This window comes from Agelaius phoeniceus, chromosome 2 (assembly GCF_051311805.1).
Source record: "Agelaius phoeniceus isolate bAgePho1 chromosome 2, bAgePho1.hap1, whole genome shotgun sequence".
Taxonomy (NCBI): domain Eukaryota; kingdom Metazoa; phylum Chordata; class Aves; order Passeriformes; family Icteridae; genus Agelaius; species Agelaius phoeniceus.
The window spans coordinates 20,856,502-20,880,047 of record NC_135266.1 but is presented as its reverse complement, the minus strand read 5'-3'; the positions used below and the strand labels follow the sequence as shown (position 1 = coordinate 20,880,047).

The 23,546-nt window shown below is 39.2% G+C and overlaps 1 protein-coding gene across 4 annotated transcripts in view; it reads left to right on the top strand.

Moving 5' to 3' along the window:
• Window positions 1–23,546, top strand: part of TBL1X (transducin beta like 1 X-linked) — a 195,954-nt gene that overhangs the window by 97,426 nt on the left and 74,982 nt on the right. For all 4 annotated transcript variants that reach the window (XM_054652057.2, XM_077173224.1, XM_054652051.2 and 1 more), the window contains one exon: window positions 9,200–9,307. The gene's annotated coding sequence lies outside the window, so the exon portion shown is untranslated. The remainder of the gene's footprint in view (window positions 1–9,199; window positions 9,308–23,546) is intronic.

Sequence of the window (23,546 nt, the reverse complement as noted above, 5' to 3'; positions counted from 1 at the left end):
AGAATGGCTGGAAAACTTCCAAAAGTCTTTTCAATATTTTTGTGTTTCCCTATTATTTTTGGCATCATATAGTTCCATAATGCAGACATTTAATTTTCATTTTCTGCCTGATAGCTCCAGCATTTTATACTTAGTGGGCTAATCAAACAAGTAACATTGGTCAGTACTGGGAAAAGATGAGGGTGTTATATATCTGCTTCTCTCCCCACTGTTAACACTGGTTTTTCCTTTGCAAAAATGTACAAGATAAAGCACAAACCAGAATGTGGGCTTGAGAAATATTATTAGTAGAATGGGTCCATAGCCAGTGATTCAGTCATCTGTCAGCCTGATAAATGGATTAGTGTAAGAGGTGTTCCAGTGGGGAAATGAAGCCCATAGGGCTTCCAGCTAATTATATTTAAGTTGTTTAGTACTGCTGGGAAGCAGCATCCAGGCAATTACTGAAAGCTTTGATGCAGTGTGCACTATTAGAGTGTGGGTTCAGAAACTCATTACCCTTTCGTGCTTGTGTTGGATGGATTCTAGGAAACTGACATGAAACAGAGAGCAGGAATCAATAACTAGAAAGGCATTTTAGTTTGCTTCTGATCCATTTCCTGATTCAGCAACTTCTAGCCTAGAGCATTTCATCCAATTGCTATAATGTAAGGAGGAAAATGTGACTTAAATATATTAATTATCACATATATATACATCTTGTTACAGTGATGTGTAGCTGAGGTTCCACCCAAGGTGAAGTTTCAGAAGGTCTTTTAGGGACAAGCTGCTCCTCTAATGCCATGCCACATGTCCAAAGCGCCTGCCACCTCTGCTCCTCCAGAGCTGATTGCAGCAATGTCTCCTAAAGCCTGACTTTGCAGTGTTTATTGATGCCTCTGCAACATCAAGATTGTATTACCATGGTGCCCATGGTATCCCACCTTCCAAATCTCTTGGAAACTACAGCTAACCCGAGACAAAACTGATTATATTGCCTACACATATTAAACCTTGTTTAGGAGAATTGTACTGGCTCTGTCTTTGCCGTGGGCTGCAATTCACATTACTGATGCACTTTGGGAAAACTCTGCAGGCTTTGGGTCATTGAGATGAGGGAAACAGCAAATCCTTTCACTGTGGTGCTCTGCAGTTGGGCACCTCCAAGGTGTGCATGCTGAAAGCAGTGCAGGATTTGTACAACTGGGGGCCAAAGACTTTGAAGATCATTCCTGGCAGATCTACTCAGGGCAGAGTTACATGAATTAATCAAAATTGTGTGGTTTTCTTTTTAAGCTTGCACTCATTTTTAAATCTGGTAATGGTAACTACTAGGGCAGTGCAGAGGAGGCTGCATTTCTTCTTTCCTGTTTCTTCCTCTGTGCTTTTGCCTGAGGTAGAGCTAAATAGGCAAATCAGAGTATTACAGTTCAATGCTTCTGAAAGGGATAATTCTTTCCCACCTGCCTGCACTATCACAAAATTAATAATTAAACCCCTTTCTTTATGTTTCATCACAACAGTCCTAGACTGTGGGGTTTGTTTCATGTTTAAAAAGTTCAGCAGATATCTCATGAGTTACTGTCAAGAGAAAAGTTTGGGGGTTTGGTGTTTTTGAAATCTGGACTTGTTAATTAGAAAACTGACATTTGGTTTGCCTGAGGGATGGTAAAACAAATCTTGTGCTATTTGATACTCACATATCTTTCTGATAAAAAGAGTATCAGAATTGCTGTGTTGCTGGCCACAGCACCCAAGAATCTGTCCGCATACTGCAAAAAGTCCTCTTACAGTAGTAAGCATTTCCAGTGTTGTACTGGGTTTGGTTGCTGACAGCTAAGCTTTTCATAAATCCATTATTATCACTGAAAGTTCTGGCCTATTAAATAATGGTAGATAACTCATGCATCTCCTGTCAAACTATTACATATTATAGAGGAAATATCTTCTACACTCAAATACACAGCTGAAGCAGAAAAAAGCTAAAGCTGTCGAAGTGTCTGTGCAGGCAAAGTGCTGACAGTGGTAAATGATTTTGAGAATTGTTGCTGTCAATTCCAGTCTGGCTCCAAGACTGGTTGGATTGAGTCACTGCTTGGGCTGCTAAGAGTTAATTTGTCTTGGGAGGGACCTGTGTAAAAAGGGTGGCATAATACAGCCAAGGTAACGAGACAGTGCTTCTGAAATTCCTAATTTCATGATGTCCACTAGCTTTGACAGAGTTAGTTAAGATGAAACATGAGAAGAGTTTCCACCTGCTGTTTCATTTTCCCTTGAGAGACTTGCTTCAAAGGGGCAGCCCAGGCTCTGTGAGTTGCACCTGAGGAAAGGCTTTCAAGGCTTAAGTATTTCAAGTTTTTGTGGGAAGATGTGGGTTATTTCTGAGGGTATTTTTGTTGCTTTGGCTTAGATATTACCATGGGGAAGCTTTTTGCTCTAGTACTATAATGAATATTTATTTCAACATTGATTTTCAGATTTTTAACTGACTCTAGACTTCCTCAAATCTGGGCATTCATCTATGGTATATTTAAAATAAAAAATCTCTCATAGCTTCCTTTAGAGGAAGCAGCTGTGGGGCAATAATAGATACATAAGTGTCTACAGCAGGAATTTTTTATCATAGCAAGACATAAACTGGTGTTTATTTACTCTATAAGACCTTAGGGCAAATTCATTAATATTCAGAGATTTGTGTGGGTTTTTCTGAACAGAGATTGCAGTTCCAGTGCATAGGTACTCGTTGGAAACATGATAGAGCAGCCCAGCACATTGTGTTGTGCTGTGCTGAAAATGATGGTCCTGCTTTCTGCTCTGTGTGTCTGCAGTGTTATCCACAATCCTTGTACACACTGATTGCTGGTCATGCCCCATGGGAGCCACTGTGGTTATTCTGCTGTGATTATATTTATATATTATGCTAATCCATAAAGAAACTAAAACCCCAGCACATCACCAGGAGTTTGGCAAATGTTGAAGTGTTCTCTTCATTGATTTGTACACTTTTTAGAAATTGTTTTAGAAAATGCATTTTAGGTTGTTTTTTGCAGAAGGGTTGCATAATTATTGATGTCCTCTTATGATCTTCTATATAGTCATGGTGTACTTCCATATAGTATAGTATAGTATACTCCACCAGGGGTAGTTTGAAAATATTGAAGCTGTTTATCAATTTGAAAGAAAGCAAAATATTGTGCACTAGGTATCCTGCATTTCTTTTCCAGAGATATAATGTAATCCCTGCTTTTGTAATTCAGTGTCTTTTGAAGATGGCTATTTAGCCTTTAAACTTTCCTGTGCCTTTAAAGGCCCAAAGGGAGTGGGATAATAAATTAGTTACCCAGTTAATGTTTTTTTCATTATGAAAGAGTTAAGAGAAATATGCTGAAACAGGATAGTAATGGTAGTGGTTTGCTTTCTCCTCATCTGTATTGTTTAGTAAAAAGAAATGAAATTATTTATCTGATAATATGCAGAAATAGTACTTAAACAGAAATTAGATTGGAAAAACATTAAGCAGCTAAATGTATTTAGAGGAATTGAGTAGAATTCACTAGAACATCTTCCAAAATGATGTGACTGATTATTCCAAGTTTAAATCAAGAGTAAAACTGCTGTATTGTTTAGGTGCCCTTACCCCAGCCACCTGCCCAGACAGTAATTTCAAAAAATTAATTTGGCCCCCAGTTTCAGTTTCCTAAAGTCCCTCAGGTGCCTGCAAAAGGAAATCTTCATGTGAAGGAGAGGATAAATGCACTGTTTGGTCTGTGGCCCACCAACCTCAGCCCTCCTTTAAGGAGCATCCCTCCACTGGCTCCTCAGTGCAAATGGCGCTGTGCAGTTTGTCCCTGGCACGGGGCTTGTCCTCTGCCCTGGCCAGGGCAGGAGAGGCCTCAGGGCTTCTCTTTAAGCTAAGCTGGCACTGGGGACAGTCACAGGGGGGTTGGTTACTTACTTACATCATTCATCAGCTGCCCACATGGGAGGTGGTGCCAGGATTTTCCATGGATTTGCTTCACACAGGTTGTGTCCAATGGAGGAGCTGAGAGATAAGGAGATCAATGAAAGTGTTTGCATAGGTTGACTAATGTGTTTTCAGACATAGTACAAATCCAAAGTCAAACCTTGTGTACCAGATGTACAATTAGTAAAAAGGAAAAAAAAATTAAACTTTTATTTCTGGTTGACATTTAAACATGGTTACATTTCTTGACACTTAGCAGCCCAAGGCATAGATTAGCAACCCATGCTAGCTAAATTAAGACATCCAATAACTTTCGTATCCTTTGCTAAAGGGGTGACATTTTTAAGCTTGCTCACTGTGACACCAGTGTAGCCTCTAGGCCATGACTTGGTTTTATTTCCTTTTCTTCTCCCTTTGTGCCCTTGCAAGAAGCCCGTGTTCCTTGTGTGCACAGAGTGAGGCTGCTGCTGCAGGGAGGGAGCTGTGAGCAAACTGCTCTGAGGCCACAGCAGCTCCTGGATCTTGGCTGAGGTGGGCAACTGCTTGGCTAACCCACTGAAATACCCCACTAAGAAGGTTTTTCTGCCCAGGAAGCTTACTGTCCACAGGGACAGGACTGGCAAGTAGTTAATAATGTGAAGCACTGTGTTTATTGCTCCCTGCACAGATTCAGAGAGCATCATTTGTACTGCCTGCCTTCAGTCATCTGACTGATGCCCCAAGTGACCCTTGTGAAGAGAGCTCCTGCTGCCACTCTGCTGTGACTGAGTCCTTGCAGCTCATGGGGGATACAGTAAGCTTCCTAAATCAGAAGTTAGAGTACTATTCCAGCAGAATTTAGTCCACCTATGTCTGGAAGGATGGCAGTAGCCCTGTGACTCCACATGGCTTGAACACACTCCCTCTCTCACTTTGTGTGTGTGTTTGTGTGCACATGTATGCACTAAGTATTTGCTGGCACCAGCAGCTCAGCATGCACAGGGCTCATCAGCACCAAGTGCTTTACTTACAAAACCAGACAATTGGTTTTCATCATAATATCTTGTTGTGGAGGCGGTCACGACACAAAGCAGAGACTATAAGCAGTTCCAGATGGTAACTTTTTATTATTGAATATGGTTGACTTTTTATACTCTTTTTAATTGTTTATTTTTTTATTTACTTTAACTATTGGTGGAAAGTTACAGTGATTTTAACTAATTTTTTAAAAATACTTTGTTTAGTTGTAAAGTTTTCTTTTTATTTTTTTTAATTTTTTACTTCTTCTGACCTTTTTAATTACAACTTTAAAAAAAACTTTTTATCAACTTCTTCTTACTTCTCAACTTCTTCTCACTCCTTTAACTAACAAACCTACTATTAACCTCTTCTACAATAATTTATTTAATTTATGAGCAGGAAAGGATGGCTACAGCACCTAAATCTCCCTTTCTCTGTATTACAGACTTGGTCTATGTGTATGAAACAGAGTAACTTTTGTATGACTGGTGGATGTCTTGTGTTTTCACAAAAATTCATATTCTGGGAAAGTTCCCCTAAAGCTTGGCATCAACCAGTGGGAATCTCTGCATTCTCCTTTGGACAGTTGCACTAATGGTTAGTCACAGGTGATGGAAAGCATGTGCTTTATTTCTCGTTTGAATTTCTTGTCAACTTCCAGATGCTGATTTGTTTTCTGCAAACCCTTTGCTAGATTAACAAGCCAGTTGGTGCTTAGTGTATTCTCCCAATGAAAATATTAGGTGCTGTAATTAGGTCATCTGTCTTTTTTTTTTTTTAAATAAACTCTGCCAGTGGAACTCTCCAGATATTTCATATTAAAGTACTTTTGTACCCTGTTCTAATCACTTTTGCAGCTGTATTCTGTGATCTCTGGTGATGGATTATTTTTCAATTTCTTTGTAAATTGTGAAGACCTTATTCTACTATAAGTAATTATAGGTTGTAATGCTAATATTACAAATGAATGTTTAAAGGAATATTTTTTGTCTTTGCCTACTGTTTATTTCAAATCTCGTATTAGTATTTACTTCTGTATGAAATTGGATTTGAAGAAACTCTCGTTGTTGAGTAAAACATTATGGGTAGGGCCATATGATACTATATGATTATTGCAATCATCAATATATCTATGTTCTCACCCAATCATAAGGGAAATATATGTAACTTTTAAGCTTCACTGACACTTACAGGTAAAAAATGATAATAGTCATATCTTTTTGCCTCTAATATGTCTCTTTCACTTTACTTTTCACTTTTTCAGTAGAGAGCTGGTATTTGCCAAAAAGTTGTCTTGCAAGGTAACCAAAGCTGGCCTTGTCAAAGGATGTGATTAGCTCCTCCAGCCTGTTTCCAGTGCTGCCTGCACTGCTGCCTCCTGCCTCTCCAGCACTGTAGCCTTTGAGTGATTCTGTGATCCAGTTTATAAGATTTGTAAACAGAACAAATGAAACATGACCCAACCAGTTTATGAGTGGAATTATGACAGAAAGCATTAATAGCATTTCTTCAATAACCCTGATTCATCCACAGTGCTACAGAAGGAGTATCTGGTATTCTAGAATGTCCTTTAAACTCCATGAATCTTGCAGAAGCCTTCATTCCAGATGAGCCAGTTATTTCCCTGGTATTTGACATGAGAGCAGCCTCAGTATATCTTAGTTACTGTTGTATAGCATAATGTAGGGGTATTGAATAGAGATAATTTTAGTATAATAATACTCTTAAAAATTTTCCCATACAACATGGGAAATCCTCTAATTGTTGCTTGGCTTTTCAGATTTTGCATTTACACACAGTTATGCTTCTTGAGTATATTGTATTTTGCATAAACGTAACATGCTTCACAGGAAAAATGAGATGGGGGAGGCAAGTTGTTGATGCTGCAACCCTGGCAATGCTCAAGGCCTGGTTGACTGGGGCTTTGAGCAACCTGGTCTAGTGGGAGGTGTCCCTGCCCATGGCAGGAGGGTTGGAATGAGATAATCTTTAAGTCTCTTCAAACCCCAGCCAGTCAATGATTCTATAATTGAAAAAAAAAAAAAAAAAAAGAGATGGAGAGATGAGAACAGTGAGAACAGTGAACTCAGAATGTCATCTGAGAATTAGGTGGTTAGGTATGTAGCCATATAGATGAAGATTTATATGCATTCAGTAGACTAACTCAGAAAAACTGTGGATGTCCAGCTGATGTACTGCAAATAGTTTGGGATGCTTCAGTAGGCAAGTGTTGTCCTTTGTGTAGTCATTCACCTCTGATTAGGATAGATGTAACTCTTTCTGAAGTGAGTAGTTGTATTTGGTTAGATGGTGTATTTATGTCACAATGAAGTAAATGAGAACATGCTGTAGTGCTGCAGACTGAGAATTAGAACTGAATTTATGAAAGCTTTCCCTGATGATGTGTTCAAATATGTTATATATTAAATTGATTATATCATGAAATGATACTTAATGTATAGTTGTTGTGGTTTAACTGTAGCTGGTAACTAAGTACCACACAGCCACTCACTCCATCCCCCTACTCACCCCAGTGGGATGGGGAGGAAAAAAGTAAAATCCATGTGTTGAAGTGAGTTTAATAATGGAAATAAGTAATTAAGAGGTAAAATCTAATACTAATTGTAATATTAATAAAGATAATGATTTAAAGGGAGATAACAAACCAAGAGAGAGAAATAAAGCCCAAAAAAGAGAAGTGGTGCACAGTACAATTGCTCACTGCCTGCTGATGGCTGCAGTGAGCAGTCCCTTGCAGCCAGCTCCCCCCAGTTCATACACTGGCTGTGACATTGTATGGCATGGATTGGCCACACCATGACAGCTGTCCCAGCTGTGTTCCCACCAGCTTCTTGTGCACCTGCTCACTGGGAGAGCATGGGAAACTGAAAATCCCTGACTCAGTGTGAGCACTGCTCACCTACAGCTAAAACATCACTGTGTTACTAACATTACTGTCATTCTGAGTCTGAAATACAGCACTGTATGAGCTGCTGGGAAGAAAATGAGCTCCATCCCAGACAAAGCCAGGACAATGTGACAGTGGTTACAGGGGTTCTTGGATGAGGGAAGAGAGGAGAATGCGGACTCCATGTTTCAGGAGGCTTGATTTATTATTTTATGATATATATATTACATTATAACTATACTAAAAAGAAATAGAAGGAAAAGGTTTCATCTCAGAAGGCTAGCTCAGAAGAGAATAGAAAAGAATGGTAATAAAAGGCAGCTCTCTTGGACTCTGTCCGAGATAGCTCGGCCTTGATTGGCCATTAATTATAAACATCCAAGATGGGCCAATCAAAAATCCACCTGATGCATTCCACAGCAGCAGATAACCATTGTTTGCATTTTGTTTCTGAGGCCTCAGCTTCTCAGAAGGGAAAAAAATCCTAAGAAAGGATTTTCACAAAAAGATGTCTACAACAGGACAATAGTTTTCAAAACTGTCAGACATTTGTGTGGAAGAGGATAATTAATTTTAAAAGTCTCCAGTGTCTATCCCATTTCACTTTACAGCGTTTAATTATTAAATGTAGACAAAAATTGAGCATAAGACTTAAGGCTTGAAACAGAAGAATGAGAAACTAGTCAATATACATGGTGCTGGAACTGCAAGGCAATAAGAAATCAGGTTTTATTCATCATGCCCGTTGGCAGGCTTGGAAAAGTCTGCAGATAGGTTTATTATTGCAGATGAATGCCAGGCTGTCTTTCATGTTTGATTTTCATAAATGCTTGCCTTCAGCCTTGCCCAAATAATATTCAAGAAGGTGACTTCTTTTGCCTACTTATTTCTTGCCCAGAGGTGATGCTCCATCAGTTTCCCACTGGAGGCTCTCTGAGGGAGCACTTTTGTGTGTCCCACTGTTCTGAGGCAGTGCACTGCTGTTCCAGTCCTGTGCTCAGTGGTGCTCTGGGTGGATTGCTTGCTGTTGTTATACTTGACCAGAGAGGCTGAAAATTGTTGAGTCAAGCTTATGGTATATTTGGATCATTCCAAGCTTCTGAAAAAGTGCAGCTTTGCAATGTGCTCAAATACTGTGTGTCACTGGGGACTGCCCTCACCTTTCTAATTCTTTTGGTGATGGGTGTTGGGTTCTTTCCCCTTACAGTTTAGCTAAAGCTCCTAATCTGGGAGCTCGGACTTTGGTGAATGCCAAAATCAAAGGGGACTCCTTGTGCTTGTGTGTTGCTGAGATGATGGACACTGGTTTGATGGACACTGGTTTGATGGGTGCCTCTCTCTTGTTGCAGCCCCCTCATGTGTCAGATGTGGTGATCTCCATGGTAACTCAAACCCCCAGACTCTCGACAGCAGCCTGCGAGGAGCAGCATTCAGCAGCTCAAGGGTCTCACGACCAGGTAAGCCAAAAGGAATCACCAAATAAGAGCTCACCTCTGGGGTGCCACTCCTGTCCTGTCAGGTTTTTCCTTGGTGAAGTCAGCCAGGCAGTCAGGCCCTGTGCACATAGGTGATGGTGGACTCCTACCAGTGTTGTCACTTAAGGCTGTGACAGTCCAGCTCTCTTGAGAAGATGCATTTGACAAAAAGTCTGCATTTGTTCAGGGCTGGTTTTTAAGATACAGATTGAAGAAGCAAAACAAAGAAGTACTGTACAATTCTTTAGGTGGCTTTGGTCTTAAGTAATTGCTGTGGTAGGAAATAACCCCAAAACATATCAACAGTAACACCTGTCTTGCAACTGTACCTACTCCACCATCACTACTGCCCAAGCTGCAACTTGTGGCCTGAGCAATCCTATTCTCCTACAGTGGGTCCGAGACAGCTTCTTGTTCATGTAACATTCATTGGTTCTCTGCAGCATTTTCAAATTGCTGCTATGCTCTTTCCATGTGAGTTTCTGTGCTAATAGCAGCATGTGGGGCGTTCTGGTTAACATCTTAAGATGGTTAACATCTCAAGGTACAGAATTCTTCCTTTTTTTTTGTGAATAATGGAGAAAGAGCAAGATGTTTGCCATTTTGGGAAAACAGTACAGGGACTATATAGCTATATTCACTTCTCCAGTACCACTGATGCTGTGGACTAGGGTAGTATCACTGGTCTCATGCACTTACATGTGTGGGAAGTTGATTACTGCCTTTTGTTGTCAGGCTTCACTGTCGTTTGTATTGAGTTGGTTCTGTGCCATTAAGATTGTATGTATTTTGTAAGTCTGTGGCTTCTGTGCACTGTTTTCTGGGTATTACCTGCATTGTTTCTTGCTTCCTACATAAGTCCCCTTGGCTGTAATACACTGTGCCCATCGTACAAAGAAATCCATATTATTCTGGATAACAATTTGCTGCCTTTACTGACCAGTTTGACAGTTTTTGTGCCATTACTGCCATCAACAGTATTTACTTCTGTATCATTGATCATACTCTTAAATAGTGTTGAGTAAGTAATGGATTATTTTGTTGGAGAAATGTAGAGCACTTTTTCAATTATTATTTCCTGGTAACAGCTACTTTTTCATAGGTATATCTTATTCACATCTGATGATACTGATAATAATTTCTTACTCTGAGTTTTGTGTGGCTGTAAGGTAAATGCTGCTCAAAAGTCTGTGTGTTTCATTTATGGAATATAATCTGACCAGAGTTTGTAATTTTATCAGATGATTAAATATAATTCTCTGTTATTTAGCAAATTTATGTAAAAGGGTGTTGACTGGCGTCAGTTTTGTTCATATAATTTCCCAGTGAATTTATCCTTTGGAAGTTCAGTGGTTATTTTCCCTAAGATTAGTAATGGCATAGAGCTCTATAATTACTGAGATCATACTGCTTACCATCCTCAACCATTAGCAGAAAATGCTAGCAGTCTTACTGAATTTCTCTGGTGCTCCAAAATGTATTGAAAATTAGCATCATTGAAATGATCCTCTCACAAACATTTTGAAGACTCTTAAGGCACAAATTATTGCAGTGTACTAATTTAAAGTTGTCTTTTAACATTCGTTTTGGTTACTAACAGCCTCCTTATCCCTAAAAATGCTTTTCTTCTACTTAGAAGAAAGTATATGTTGCTTGTTTGGGGTTTTTTGTGTAGCATGTTTAAAACTTGAATCCCAAGTTGGAGGTCTTGTGCTGTTTCAGTTAGCCAGATTTTCCCATTAGAATTAATTTCATTGGGTTTTCAAGTATAATCTGTATTTCAAACTAATTACACCCTTAACCCAGAATGGGAGTATGATTTTTTTTGCCACAGGTTGCCTTTTCTGGGCTATTTAATCATTACCTTTGGTCCCTGGTGGCAGTGGGGAAGTGAGAGCTCTGCACATTTTTACCCTTGTACTTTCTCCCAAGTGCAATTTTTTCCCTAGTTTACTAAGCTAATGAACTTCCATGCTTGCTATTAACTAAACAGTTTCAAATACCAAATTGTAATTACACTCTGGGCCTGTGCATTTAATATGTATTCTAGCAATTAAATTTGGGAGTGCCTGATGAGTTACTACTTACTGCATGGCATTTCTACTTACTTCTCTCAGATGAATGAGATTCACAGTTCTTTTTATGTTTCACAAACACATACTCAAGCAGATCATCCAGTTCTCTGATACAGTTTGGTGGTTTGCTTTATCTCAAATTGCAAGAGAAAATCCTTCTGGGGTCTTCTAGCAATTCAAGACCTTGACATCCTGAATTATCAGTAATTTTGAGGAATAATGGTGCTAATAATGTAGAGTACCATCTTCTATATCTTTGTCTGGCTCTTAGTGGGGATGTCCCCAGCAGTTAGAATGTTAACTATTGTTAACTGTTGTTGGTATGATAGGTTTGACAGTGGTAAGGTCAGCTTTATCAGGGTCATGTGGGATATGTTATGGGGATGACAGTATTTTGACTAGAAAACCTTGTAAAAAGCAAAATAAAGCAAAGAGATGAGGTGAAATTAGAGGTCAAAAAATGAAAGGTTGGGGAAGTTTGAAAAAGTAGGAAAAGTAGATGTATGCACATGATGCCTAGGAAGAAACAGGTCATCTTTTCCTAGTTTTATGTTTCTTGTATGAATTAGTTACTTTGAATTTAAGAATAAAATAGATAGGAGGTAGTGGAAGGTACTTCAAATGTAGCAGCATATCAACAGATTTCTGTTGTTCAAAGAGCTTGGAATAAGTGCAGTTTAGGAATATCACAAATGAAATGAGGTAGTGCAAGTTGTGACTGTTGGTAGAAGTGCAGAGGGACAGATTATTATTAAAAAGTGTTCATTATTTTTTTAAAAGTTTCCAGAACAGTATTTTTTCAGAAGAATTCATTTGGTATGATTGAGAAGAATGTTCCATTATCACTAAGTTAGCATTGACATACTTTGTTTTGAGGAAATGTGTCTTCTTTTTGCATAAGAAGAACACTGCATTTTAGACAAAGAAAATAAGAGAAACTATAAGCAAAAAGTTTGCTTGCAAATGCATGATTTGGAAAAGTACCATAATACCCCCATGCATACTGTTCTGTACACAGCTTTTATAATTTTTTTACAGTTACTAATTTTTAATTTTTTTTTCAATTTATTTAGAGCTTCATAAGTTATATTGCACAGGTATAGGGTACAGAGACTTTCTGTATGTTAACTGAAGTTACTGTTGGCACCTGTTCCCACCAAATAATTTTATTGGTCAGTTAGATTTATGGACTAGAAAATCAAGCTGCTTTCAAACAATATCCTTTATAATTCTGAGGTTTAATTAATAAACTCTCTATTGATTTTGTTTTCTAACATCGTTCCTCAAGTGCTGCCATCAAATAATACTGCACCTGAGGGTGTACACATGAACTATTCATAGAGTGGTTATTCTGAAAAGTCTAATGGCATCATAACTGTTCACTGAAATATAGTTAACTGTTGTATTAATATTTTTAAATAGGCATATTTTAAAAGAACATGAACATTCTTTAAATTTGCAGTTGTTTCATGGCTGAAGTAGAATTTTATTTGTATATTCCCTAGTATTTCTCTTGCTACTTGGTGAGTCATGGTTAACTGGACTCTGATTTTATTAATGAAATATTGATTAGTACTTTTTGGGCTGTCAACTAAGTCAGAAAAAAAGTATATGTAGCTAGAACATGGATCCATATATTTTACATTGTGGTAGAGAGATGAAATTACTATTCCAGTCATGGCAAACTTCTGACATATTTCCTTTGAGCCTTTCTCTTACAAAGTATGGTTTTAAACTACTGCTGGTGGAATAAAATTATTGTGCTGCTTTTTTTTTTTTTTTTTAATCTTTTGTCTTTAAAACAGCTAAGGTTTCAAGGAAGGTTTTCAATGATAGTAAAGAGGGTGCTAGCATTGCAAACAGAGGTGGCAGAATGCCTTATCCTTTGATTTTTAAACTAAGCTGGTGATTATTTAAGGCCTAGCTCAGACCTTGTAGGACTGAATTGTGATAATCCCATACTCTGCTATTTGATTTGTAGAGCACATCATGCTACCACATTCACTGTGCCAGTCACTTGAAAGTGCTAATAAGAGATATGCAAAGTAGGAAAAGGCAGTTTTTGTTGTAGTCATTAATAAGTATATATTTAGTTCAGCTGGAGTGCCAGCAGCAGTGAAAGGTTCATACCTTCATGAGCAAACGCTGTGCCACAAGGAGGGGGAGTGGAGCTGTGCCTTGCCCAAAACTGCTCCTCTGTTTGCCCAGCAAAGACTTCACACAGCTCAGCAATGCATTTTCATCCACCCCAAGTCTGCTTAAGCTTGTCTGGGCAGAGCTGCAGAAAAACAGCTGGGCCAGTGAATGCAGCTCGGGCTGCAGCACTCCTGGGAAGCTCAGGGCTTTGTTTCTTTGGACACTGGGCCCAAACTGAGTGTGCAGGCACTGGGCACACACTGAGTGTGCAGGCACTGGGTACACACTGAGTGTGCAGGCACTGGGTACACACTGAGTGTGCAGGCACTGGGTACACAAAGGGTGCAGGCACTGGGCACACACTGAGTGTGCAGGCACTGGGCCCATACTGAGTGTGCAGGCACTGGGTACACAAAGGGTGCAGGCCCTGGGCCCACACTGAGTGTGCAGGCACTGGGTACACACTGAGTGTGCAGGCACTGGGCCCACACTGAGTGTGCAGGCACTGGGCCCACACTGAGTGTGCAGGCACTGGGCCCACACTGAGTGTGCAGGCACTGGGCACACACTGAGTGTGCAGGCCCTGGGTACACAAAGTGTGCAGGCACTGGGTACACAAAGGGTGCAGGCCCTGAGCACACACTGAGTGTGCAGGCACTGGCACACACTGAGTGTGCAGGCCCTGGGCACACAATGAGTGTGCAGGCACTGGGGACACACGGAGTGTGCAGGCACTGGGTACACACGGAGTGTGCAGGCCCTGGGCCCACACTGAGTGTGCAGGCACTGGCACACACTGAGTGTGCAGGCCCTGGGCACACACTGAGTGTGCAGGCCCTGGGCCCACACTGAGTGTGCAGGCCCTGGGCACACACTGAGTGTGCAGGCACTGGGCACACACTGAGTGTGCAGGCACTGGGGACACACCGAGTGTGCAGGCACTGGGCACACACTGAGTGTGCAGGCACTGGGCACACACTGAGTGTGCAGACACTGGGTACACACTGAGTGTGCAGGCACTGGGGACACACCGAGTGTGCAGGCACTGGGCAGACACTGAGTGTGCAGGCACTGGGCCCACACTGAGTGTGCAGGCACTGGGCCCACACTGAGTGTGCAGGCACTGGGTACACACTGAGTGTGCAGGCACTGGGTACACAAAGTGTGCAGGCACTGGGCACACACTGAGTGTGCAGGCCCTGGGCCCACACTGAGTGTGCAGGCACTGGGCACACACTGAGTGTGCAGGCACTGGGCCCACACTGAGTGTGCAGGCACTGGGTACACACTGAGTGTGCAGGCACTGGGTTTACACTGAGTGTGCAGGCACTGGGTACACACTGAGTGTGCAGGCCCTGGGCCCACACTGAGTGTGCAGGCACTGGGTTTACACTGAGTGTGCAGGCACTGGGTACACAAAGGGTGCAGGCCCTGGGCCCACACTGAGTGTGCAGGCACTGGGCACACACTGAGTGTGCAGGCCCTGGGCACACACACTGAGTGTGCAGGCACTGGGCCCACACTGCGTGTGTAGCACATTCTGGACACACAGTGCCTTCTGTAACCTGCCTCTTATGTGGGACTGTGTGAGTGCAGTAAATCAGCTGCTTCCCAAACACAGCCAGGATAGTTTTCCTCTGAAGACAAATAGGATTTTCTGCTTTTTAATGGTAGATTCAAAAAAATTTTAAATTTTAATTTTATTTTAAACTGAATTCTTTTACCACATCATGGTGGAGAAATGGAATTACTACAGGCAGTCCAGTCAAACATGCCCTTGAATAACTTGAATGTCTCATGCAGCCATTGCACATGGAAACAGGACAGGTAATATAATTGCTTTTTCAATAAGTTGTTAATTAAGCCTCAGAGATGTACAGGATCTGTATTTCCATTTACATTTTTGTATGACCTTGTTCCTATCTGAACTGCTTTGATTTAATGGAAGATGAATATAATTGATGGATAAACATACTGTTATATACATAGTACATGCTAAAAATTTGTGCCCAATATACAGATTAACATCAGTTAATTTCAGAAGGAATTCCATCTTCAAGCAGCTTATGAACATTTTCACCTGATATTTTCCTGTCTAGTCATCACACTAAATGCTGCAAATAAAGAGAAATAATTTTTTTTTTTCCTCAAAAGTTTACTTAATGTAGTGGTGAAAGTTAAGTGTAGTTCTTTGGTGTAAACTGGAGATATTTCTGGTGTAATTAATCAAAATGGATTTGCTAACATGGTCATCACTGATATTGTGTTTTTATTTACACACTGAGGTCACAGGTTCACACTTGGCTTTGTAATCAAGGACGTTGGTCCAAGCTTGATTTTTTTCACACATGTGAATACAGTGATTAGGAAAGTTGTTGTAATGGCATATTTGGAGAGTGAGTGATCACCACAGAAAAAACTGAGGTGATTTAAGGTATCACAGAGCCCTCACCTGAGCTGCAAAAGCAGAGCACTCAAGTCCCCTGACTGTTTTAGTGCAAAGTCCATTCCCAGCCAGCTCTTACTGAAATATCTTTCAATGTCCAGGAAGTTCTAACTTTAAAGAATGCAGTGAGATCAGTCAGTAGCTCTGGTTCAGCTGTCAGGGACAGTGAACTCCAGGTCAGGAGCAGAGGCAAACAGCTGCAGCACACCTGGTTTTACACTGGTGCCACCATTTGTGCAGTAGGTCTCAAAATAGTCTTCTATTGACTTGCCCATAGCCTTTGAATAATCTCTGCTGAGTTCAGACCTTCACATGTGAGATGGCTAGCCAGGGTTCTGTAGTGCTGGATCTTCTAGTAAATGGTTCTGGAGATTGGGTTAATATGGATACTGGGCACCTACTCAGAGAATATTGGGGGAGCAGGGAAGGCACTCTCCCAAACATCTCTGTTGTAACAGAACAAAGTGGATTTGTGATTTTTGTTATATCTGAAATGGTTAACATTTTTTATTGGTTGCTCTGTGAGCTACAATGTGCTTTAGCAAGCATCCCAAATGTCTGTAACATGAATTGTGTTTATCGTCAACCTAAATCAGTTTAAATAAGATTAGTTCAACTGATGCATGCACAAATTAATTTTCCCTTTTATCTAACCAGCTTGCAGTCCTAATAAACAGAATAATCAATCATAGCTGCCTTCATCTATAGCATGATTGTATATCTCTGATCAAGGAAATGTAGAATAATTTCTCTCTAGTCCCTACTTAGTTCCCCCTGTAATCAAGGTTTCTGGATATAATGATTCAACTTAATCATTTTTACATTTCTTGATAGAAAAAAAAAAAATTTTTTTCTTTAGTTTGTATGTTTAAAGGAAGATTACATTCAACATTGTAAAACTGAATTTAAAAATATATATACTTTTATAAATATATATAAAAGTATATGTACACTTTTTATTACTAAATATCTTATCCTTTTAAAAGTATATGATATTTTTGTTTCTGTGCTGCACAAAAGAATGCCAGTCTGACTCAGAGAACTCTTTGTAAACACAATGGCAATGGTACCAGGCTTTGAACAGTTTGTACTGTGTGCTCATCCTTTTCAGTAATAGCTGGTTTGAGGCCACTGGCATCTTTGTTACTGATTGAAGTGAGTCCAGGACTCTGGCTAGACATTTTCTCTCTTCATTGAATTATAAAGTGCCAAGCAAAACCTGAGGTTAGCTTTGTGTGAGATGCTAGAAAAAGCTGAAACAATTAAAACTTCCCTTTAGGTCACTGGCCTTCAAATAGTGCTTTAACTTTTCTGCTGCACTATTTACACTATATATCAGATGTCTTTAATATTTTAATTTTATACATATATAGTATATCACATATTTAGTAGTACTTATGTCTAGATAGGCAATTATGAAAAATACATAGTATGCAAAACATGGCATTCATTTACAGTCACATTTTACAACTTCATAGTGCAATTTTGCCTTTGGTAACCAATTCTGCCTCTTGAAACTGCAAAATGCATCAAGGAAACCTTATGTTTTCAGAGGTTTATGTCAAAAAGTAAGTTCAATATGTCCCATTGAGTGCAGTTGGTAATATTAGGAAAACAGCAGTCTGTATGAAGAAATATTCCTACTGTAGTAGTCATTGGCAATTTCTGGACTGCTAGTTTAGAAATACTGTTCCAGGTCAAGGTATAGCAAGGAGTTCACATTGAGATGAATCTTTTCCTCTATGTTAAAATTAGTGCATCATTATAAAAAAATAATAATTCTTTTACTGGCACAAAAGAAGGGTGAAGTACACCTTTTTGAATAAACATTATAATATGGCCTTAAACAACAGGATGTCTTCTTGCTCCTTATGTGATTCCATTCCATGAATAGAGATACTAAATATCTTTGGTCATTTAAGGCTCAATAATGTGCTTCAAAATTTAACTCAAATATAAATTAATCTCATGTTTAAAAATAAATTACATCAGGTTTTAGAACAATAACCTCATTTTGCACTTCTAGTTTCATACCTTTTTTTTTTGCAAATTCTTTATTTTTTAAGTCAAAAGTTCAGCTGTGTTAAAATATAGCTAAGTCTAAACTTAGTATCTGAAATGACATGAGGTCTTTTCAGTCATGTTTTCCCAAAACATTGCCTCAAACATTTCCAGATAAATTATTTCTTTCCAATATTTTGTTTATTTCCTTCTTTTAAAGAACTCCAGGTTTATGTCAAGCTATTATCATAGCTGGATGACCGTTTTAAACAATTTGAGTTGATAAATCATTGTTTAGTAGTAACTGGAGAAGCTGCTTTTCCTTGTAATGTATGCATGCATTTGATTTCTCTCTAGAAAATGATAGGTCTTTGTAAATTATCTGCTTAAGAGTAAGCCCAAATCTTTTGAATTTAACCTAATTAGATAATGTTTTGGAAGTCTGTTAATATATACAGTCTTTGCAAGCTCAAAGAGTGAAAATTCTCCCCATTAAGCACATGTTTAAAATGATGCAGAGATCATTAAAAGCAGAAAAGTAACAAATACTTTATCAGTTTTTAAAATAATAACCCTAGGCCAGAGCAGCAAAAGTTAAGGAAGCAAAGCTATTTGTGGTGCCATCAATGTGAAAATTGTGCTCCAAGGAATGAAATCAGTGGATGCACTTGGGCCAGGGAGGTTAAGTGAAAGAGGAGGAGGGAATGGTCTGACAACCCTGGCTGGGAGTTCTAAGCCTGGGGATCCTCTGAATTTCTCTTCTCCATAGATGTTTGATTAGCTTGTGTGGCCAAAATCAAAAAATGAGGGAAAAAATCTTGGTATTAAGCCTGCTGTTACTGCCTATTACCAGTTTTATATAAATATAAATTTGTCAGCTGTTCTTCCTATTTTTTTTCTTTATAAATTAACCATCTTTCTTTATATTAACTTTTTCCATCAAAACTGTGGTTTGGGAATTTGCAAAATCTTCTTACACAGAGTTTCCATTTATCTTGTGGATATTATTTCAATCCTTCCCCAAAGCTTTCATGGTCCCTTGTCTCTCAGAGCTCTCCTCTTCCTTTTGTCATCTCTCCTGTAATCAGTGCATGCTCTTGCCTCGCATACAGCAGCTTGGATAAAGAGTATGTCAGCTTTGTTGGAGTCCAGCCTCTTTTCTCTGGACTCCTAAGTCTGGTTTGGGTTTGGATTTCACAGGAGAGGGAGCATTAAGAACTCATTGATAGGTAGTGGTCTGCATCATTAAGTTTTGTGTTCTTAATATTTTGACACAAGAATATTGGAGACAAATGAGATTGTGTTTGTATTGATTTAAACCGTTGTTGCTATGCAGCAGAAAAATTGTATGTCCCTTTGAAAGAGAAGGCAAAATAGGAGTGGCCTTGTTTTTACAGGGATGGAGCAAATAAAATTTCTGGTACTGTGGCAAGTCTGTTACTCCTGGAGTGGATTTGTTGATGAAATCTTTCAGGTGTATGGTTTTTGCTGTGGCTTTGTCCCAGTTGCTCGAGTTAGCTACGAAAGTGAGCCCCAGGGCTTGTTTAGATAATTGTAATAAAGCTTTTCAGTGACTCTGGGGAGAGTTTACACAGCAGGTTTTATTCACTGTGGCATTTCTTAGTCTTCTGGAAACTTGCATCATTCTCTTTACTGAACTTTTATTTTGTCTTGACAAGACACCAGAAGCTTAGAATGGGTGATTTTCCTACAGCCCTTGCAGACCCAGCAGCTCTCAGTCTCCTGTGAAGGTGTCACCTGGGAGGGCAGGTGCAGAGCTGTTTACCACAGTCAGACGTGATCGCTCTGTTCCAAATTAAATCTGCCCGGGATGGTTAGCAGGGAGCTAATCAAATCACCAGCACCACTGGATCTGCTCCCATTGCCTTATCAAAGCTCATTTAAACTGCTTTAAACTAGAACTGAGCTGATCAAACAGATAAATTCATTCATCTCTGAGCACGTTTTCCTGCTCTTGTTTTTTGTATTGTCTGAGCCTAAGAACTAGGAATAAAACAGCCTCGTACACTGTACCTTGTCATCTGAACAGTTCCATTAATTTAGCCACTCTTAGTTTGGTTTTGAACAATGCAGAATAGCTTTTCATTTTCATTATGAATGAAAATAATGCCTATTTTCATATTCAGTGAAAATATTAATTATTTTCATTCATATTAACTAATATAGCAGATAAAAATTAACATTCTGCCCTTAGAATTACCTCACCTCCTTATAGGTAATAGACAATATATTAGAAGTTGTTGAGGCATTGCTTTAAAAGCACTGTTAGTTTTTTCCCCATAGTAATTAAACATTTGAAAACAACAGTCATTTCCTGTGGATGGTGTGTAATCTCTACATAATTAATAGGCTTTTCAGCCCACTATTGGAATAAAACCAGTCAATACTGTGTTCCCCCATCCCCAGTTGTATTACACCAGATCAGTACAGTGGATACTTACTAAACAGACCTGGAAACAGGAAAGAACTGGGGGCTATTAGGAGAATTCTTATGAAACTCTTTCTTTCCCTGCACATTTGAAAAGCTGTCATTTTTAGTTTTGGTTTACTCATCAGTGATATTCAGTTGTCAATAATCCATCCTCATGGATGGATTTGAATTGTGCTGTTGGGTCTGTGCCATCTGCAATACCTTTGATCTGGCAGCTACAGAAATTAAGCAATTGAAAGTGAAGTAGTCACTGGGACTTGATTCCTGATTTTTTTTGCAGGCATTTTTAATGCTTTTTCATTTAATTACTAAATCACTACTTAAATTAGGCCCATCAAGCTGAAACAGAGGTATAAGGAGGAGGTCAAGACTTAAAGCAAGATGTGTTTGCTTACAGATAGAACTGGATTTTGCAGAAGCCTGGGTCTTTGGAAGGGATTGACAGGGTGCCTCTTTTTTCCAAGTGAAATTACTTACCTCTTGGAGCTGGCAGGACAGCTGAAGTATTTCTGAATACATAAAGAATTGGGAGGAGGGAGAGCAATTGCAAGATGGTTTTCTGTGTGCTCTGCTTAATGGTGAACTATCTTTGGAAAGATTCAAATTGAATGTTGAGCCTATTGACACAAACTTACTCTCCTCATGTTTTAAGGGTATTTGATTACATTAAAGGCTAAATTATGGCTTTGAATTTGCATACAGATTTTGGAAAATAGTAGCATAGCTTCCAGCTGAGATATCTTTCATATATGAGTGTCTGCCCCAAATACTGGTGCTAGTGCACATGGTAACAAGGGAGTGTTTGCTGCATTTTTGACTACTAATCATAGTCCATGCTACTAAAAAACAGATCTAACTCACCTTCCCTGTGAAACAGACAAATGGTTGAGTAAGTTTTGGTCATACAGCTGTTTGTATGTATGGCAACAACACTGCAAAAAGGGGTATTGAAGCACTGTCCCTGCAAATTAGAGTTAATCTCAGTTTGACACACCTTCTTACTAGCAGTAATGTGCAAGAAAAAAAAAACTGCAGCAGGTTGACCTTTGGTTTCCTGAAGTCAATTTTATTCCCACTGGCTATGGCAGTAATACAATGAAGAGCTACATAAAATCCCAAGTCTGTAATACCATTTGTTCAAAAGGCTTTGCAGGCCATACAGCAAGAAGTGCAAAACCTGGCCAGTGAGGCCACAGTGCTGTATTAAATCTGCCCAGCCATGGCTGAGCTCCCCACAGTGGAGTTCTGCCATTCCATAAGTGTCCTGCAGCCCCCTGGGGTCACCTGCACTCTGGTGACAGCTGGGACACTCCAGGCTTCCAGCTTCTGGCTGTCAGGCTCCACAGGGGGTTCAGCAAGGAACAAATTGCAAGGCACATGAATACCATTATTGTACACTTGGACTTCATGATCCTAAAGGTCTTTTCCATCCTAAATGATTTTTTTATTTCACATCCTGCTTTTAGCTCCAGATCTTCTATTGCCTACATTACCTGTAAGAATTGAGTATGAATTTTTGTGTATTTTTTATGCTACAGATATTTCCAGATTTTACCATTCACTCTTTCAATGGTAGTAGTAAAAAGTGACTGCTATCAAAAGTATGATGGCAATGATCATCATATATTTTCCTTTTTAGTCTCTTTTTTTTTTATTATTTTACTATCAGTTATCTAATTAATGCTATTTGGGGTACAGCAAGTCAGGTGTTCATTTCAGCAGATACTGTAAATGTTGCCAAGTTTAGTCAGCTGTGTCTTGGAAATAGAAAACTGCAAATTTTCAGCCACCCCAGTGTAAAGATAACCTTTATTCTGAATATCCCAAAAAACTAAGGAGAAATAATAAAGTTTTAAAAGCATGACAAAGAAATGAGAAAAGACAGAAATAATTGTGGGATGTGACATAAGAGAGTGAGCTTAGAAAGTGGATAAACCCATTTTTTTGTGTGCTTACATGTATCCCCCTGCATCCCTCCTCTTTGTCCTTGTAAACTGTGCCTTCCTTAGAGCTGAAAGCAGTGAAGTTCTCTGGGTACCTTGGGATCCCTGACATGCCCCTGCTTCACTTGAGAGCCATAAAGTCTCATCTTTTACTTTAATAGCTCCACTGGGCTTAGTCAAGGGCTTTAATGGAAGTTCTTTGGGAAAGAGGCTTTGGCTTTCCATCTCCTGTCAGAGGGACTTGCCATATTGTGCAGCAGTTTAAAAATAACTGTTAATACCTGCAGTGAAAACAAGGAAGGTAAAAAAGGCAAGAATGTGTGTTGCTGCAGTTGTTGGGAAATGCATTATCCTTTTGGCACTTCATTCTCATCTACTAAGGCAGTGCTTCAGCTCTTATTTTGTTGCTTTTCTGGAAGATGAACCGAGGGAATACGGAGATAAGCAATTGTAAGGGGAATTTTTGGTTGTCTAAGCACATGCACAAATTAGATTTTCCCTCCCCTGCTTCTTCTGGCTATCTGCCAATTAATAATATGAATTAGCAGGATCTGGAAGGTTGTGAGTGTGATGAAATTCAATCAACCTTGAATTCGAAGTCAAGGCTGTTGTTTTTTTTTATTAAGAAGATGAAATGTCTTGAAGAGAATTTTGAAAATGAGGATATGTGTACTTTGATAAAGTTTGTTCTATCATTTTGGGATTTTGTTTCATTTTTTCTGTGTGTTTTGTCCAGCTTATTACCACAAAACACTGGTAAGATCAGTGAATCCTAAGTGAACTATTCTAAAGCAGTTTACAGTGAGATCTAAGTAAAAAGATTGAGTTGTATTTCCCAAGGTTGCAGAGTTGGAATTGACAATCAAATGTAATCTTAGGGAGTCAGTCTTCAGCCTAAACTGTAGTTTTTATCATTATTTTGAATTACAAAACACGCTTCATCAAGACAATATGAAACAAGTTTGAAATATTTTCTATTTTTTTCAATGCTCAAAGGACAGTCTTATTTATAATTTCCAGTGCTGCAGCTGTTTTTCTTAGCACAAAAATGGCTTAGATAGTGTGCAACACCAAACATATGACTTGGTAGCAAAAGATAATATCTCTGGATAAGACTGGTTTTTTCTACAGGTACTGGTGGCTTCTTATGAAATTTTGTTATATTCCA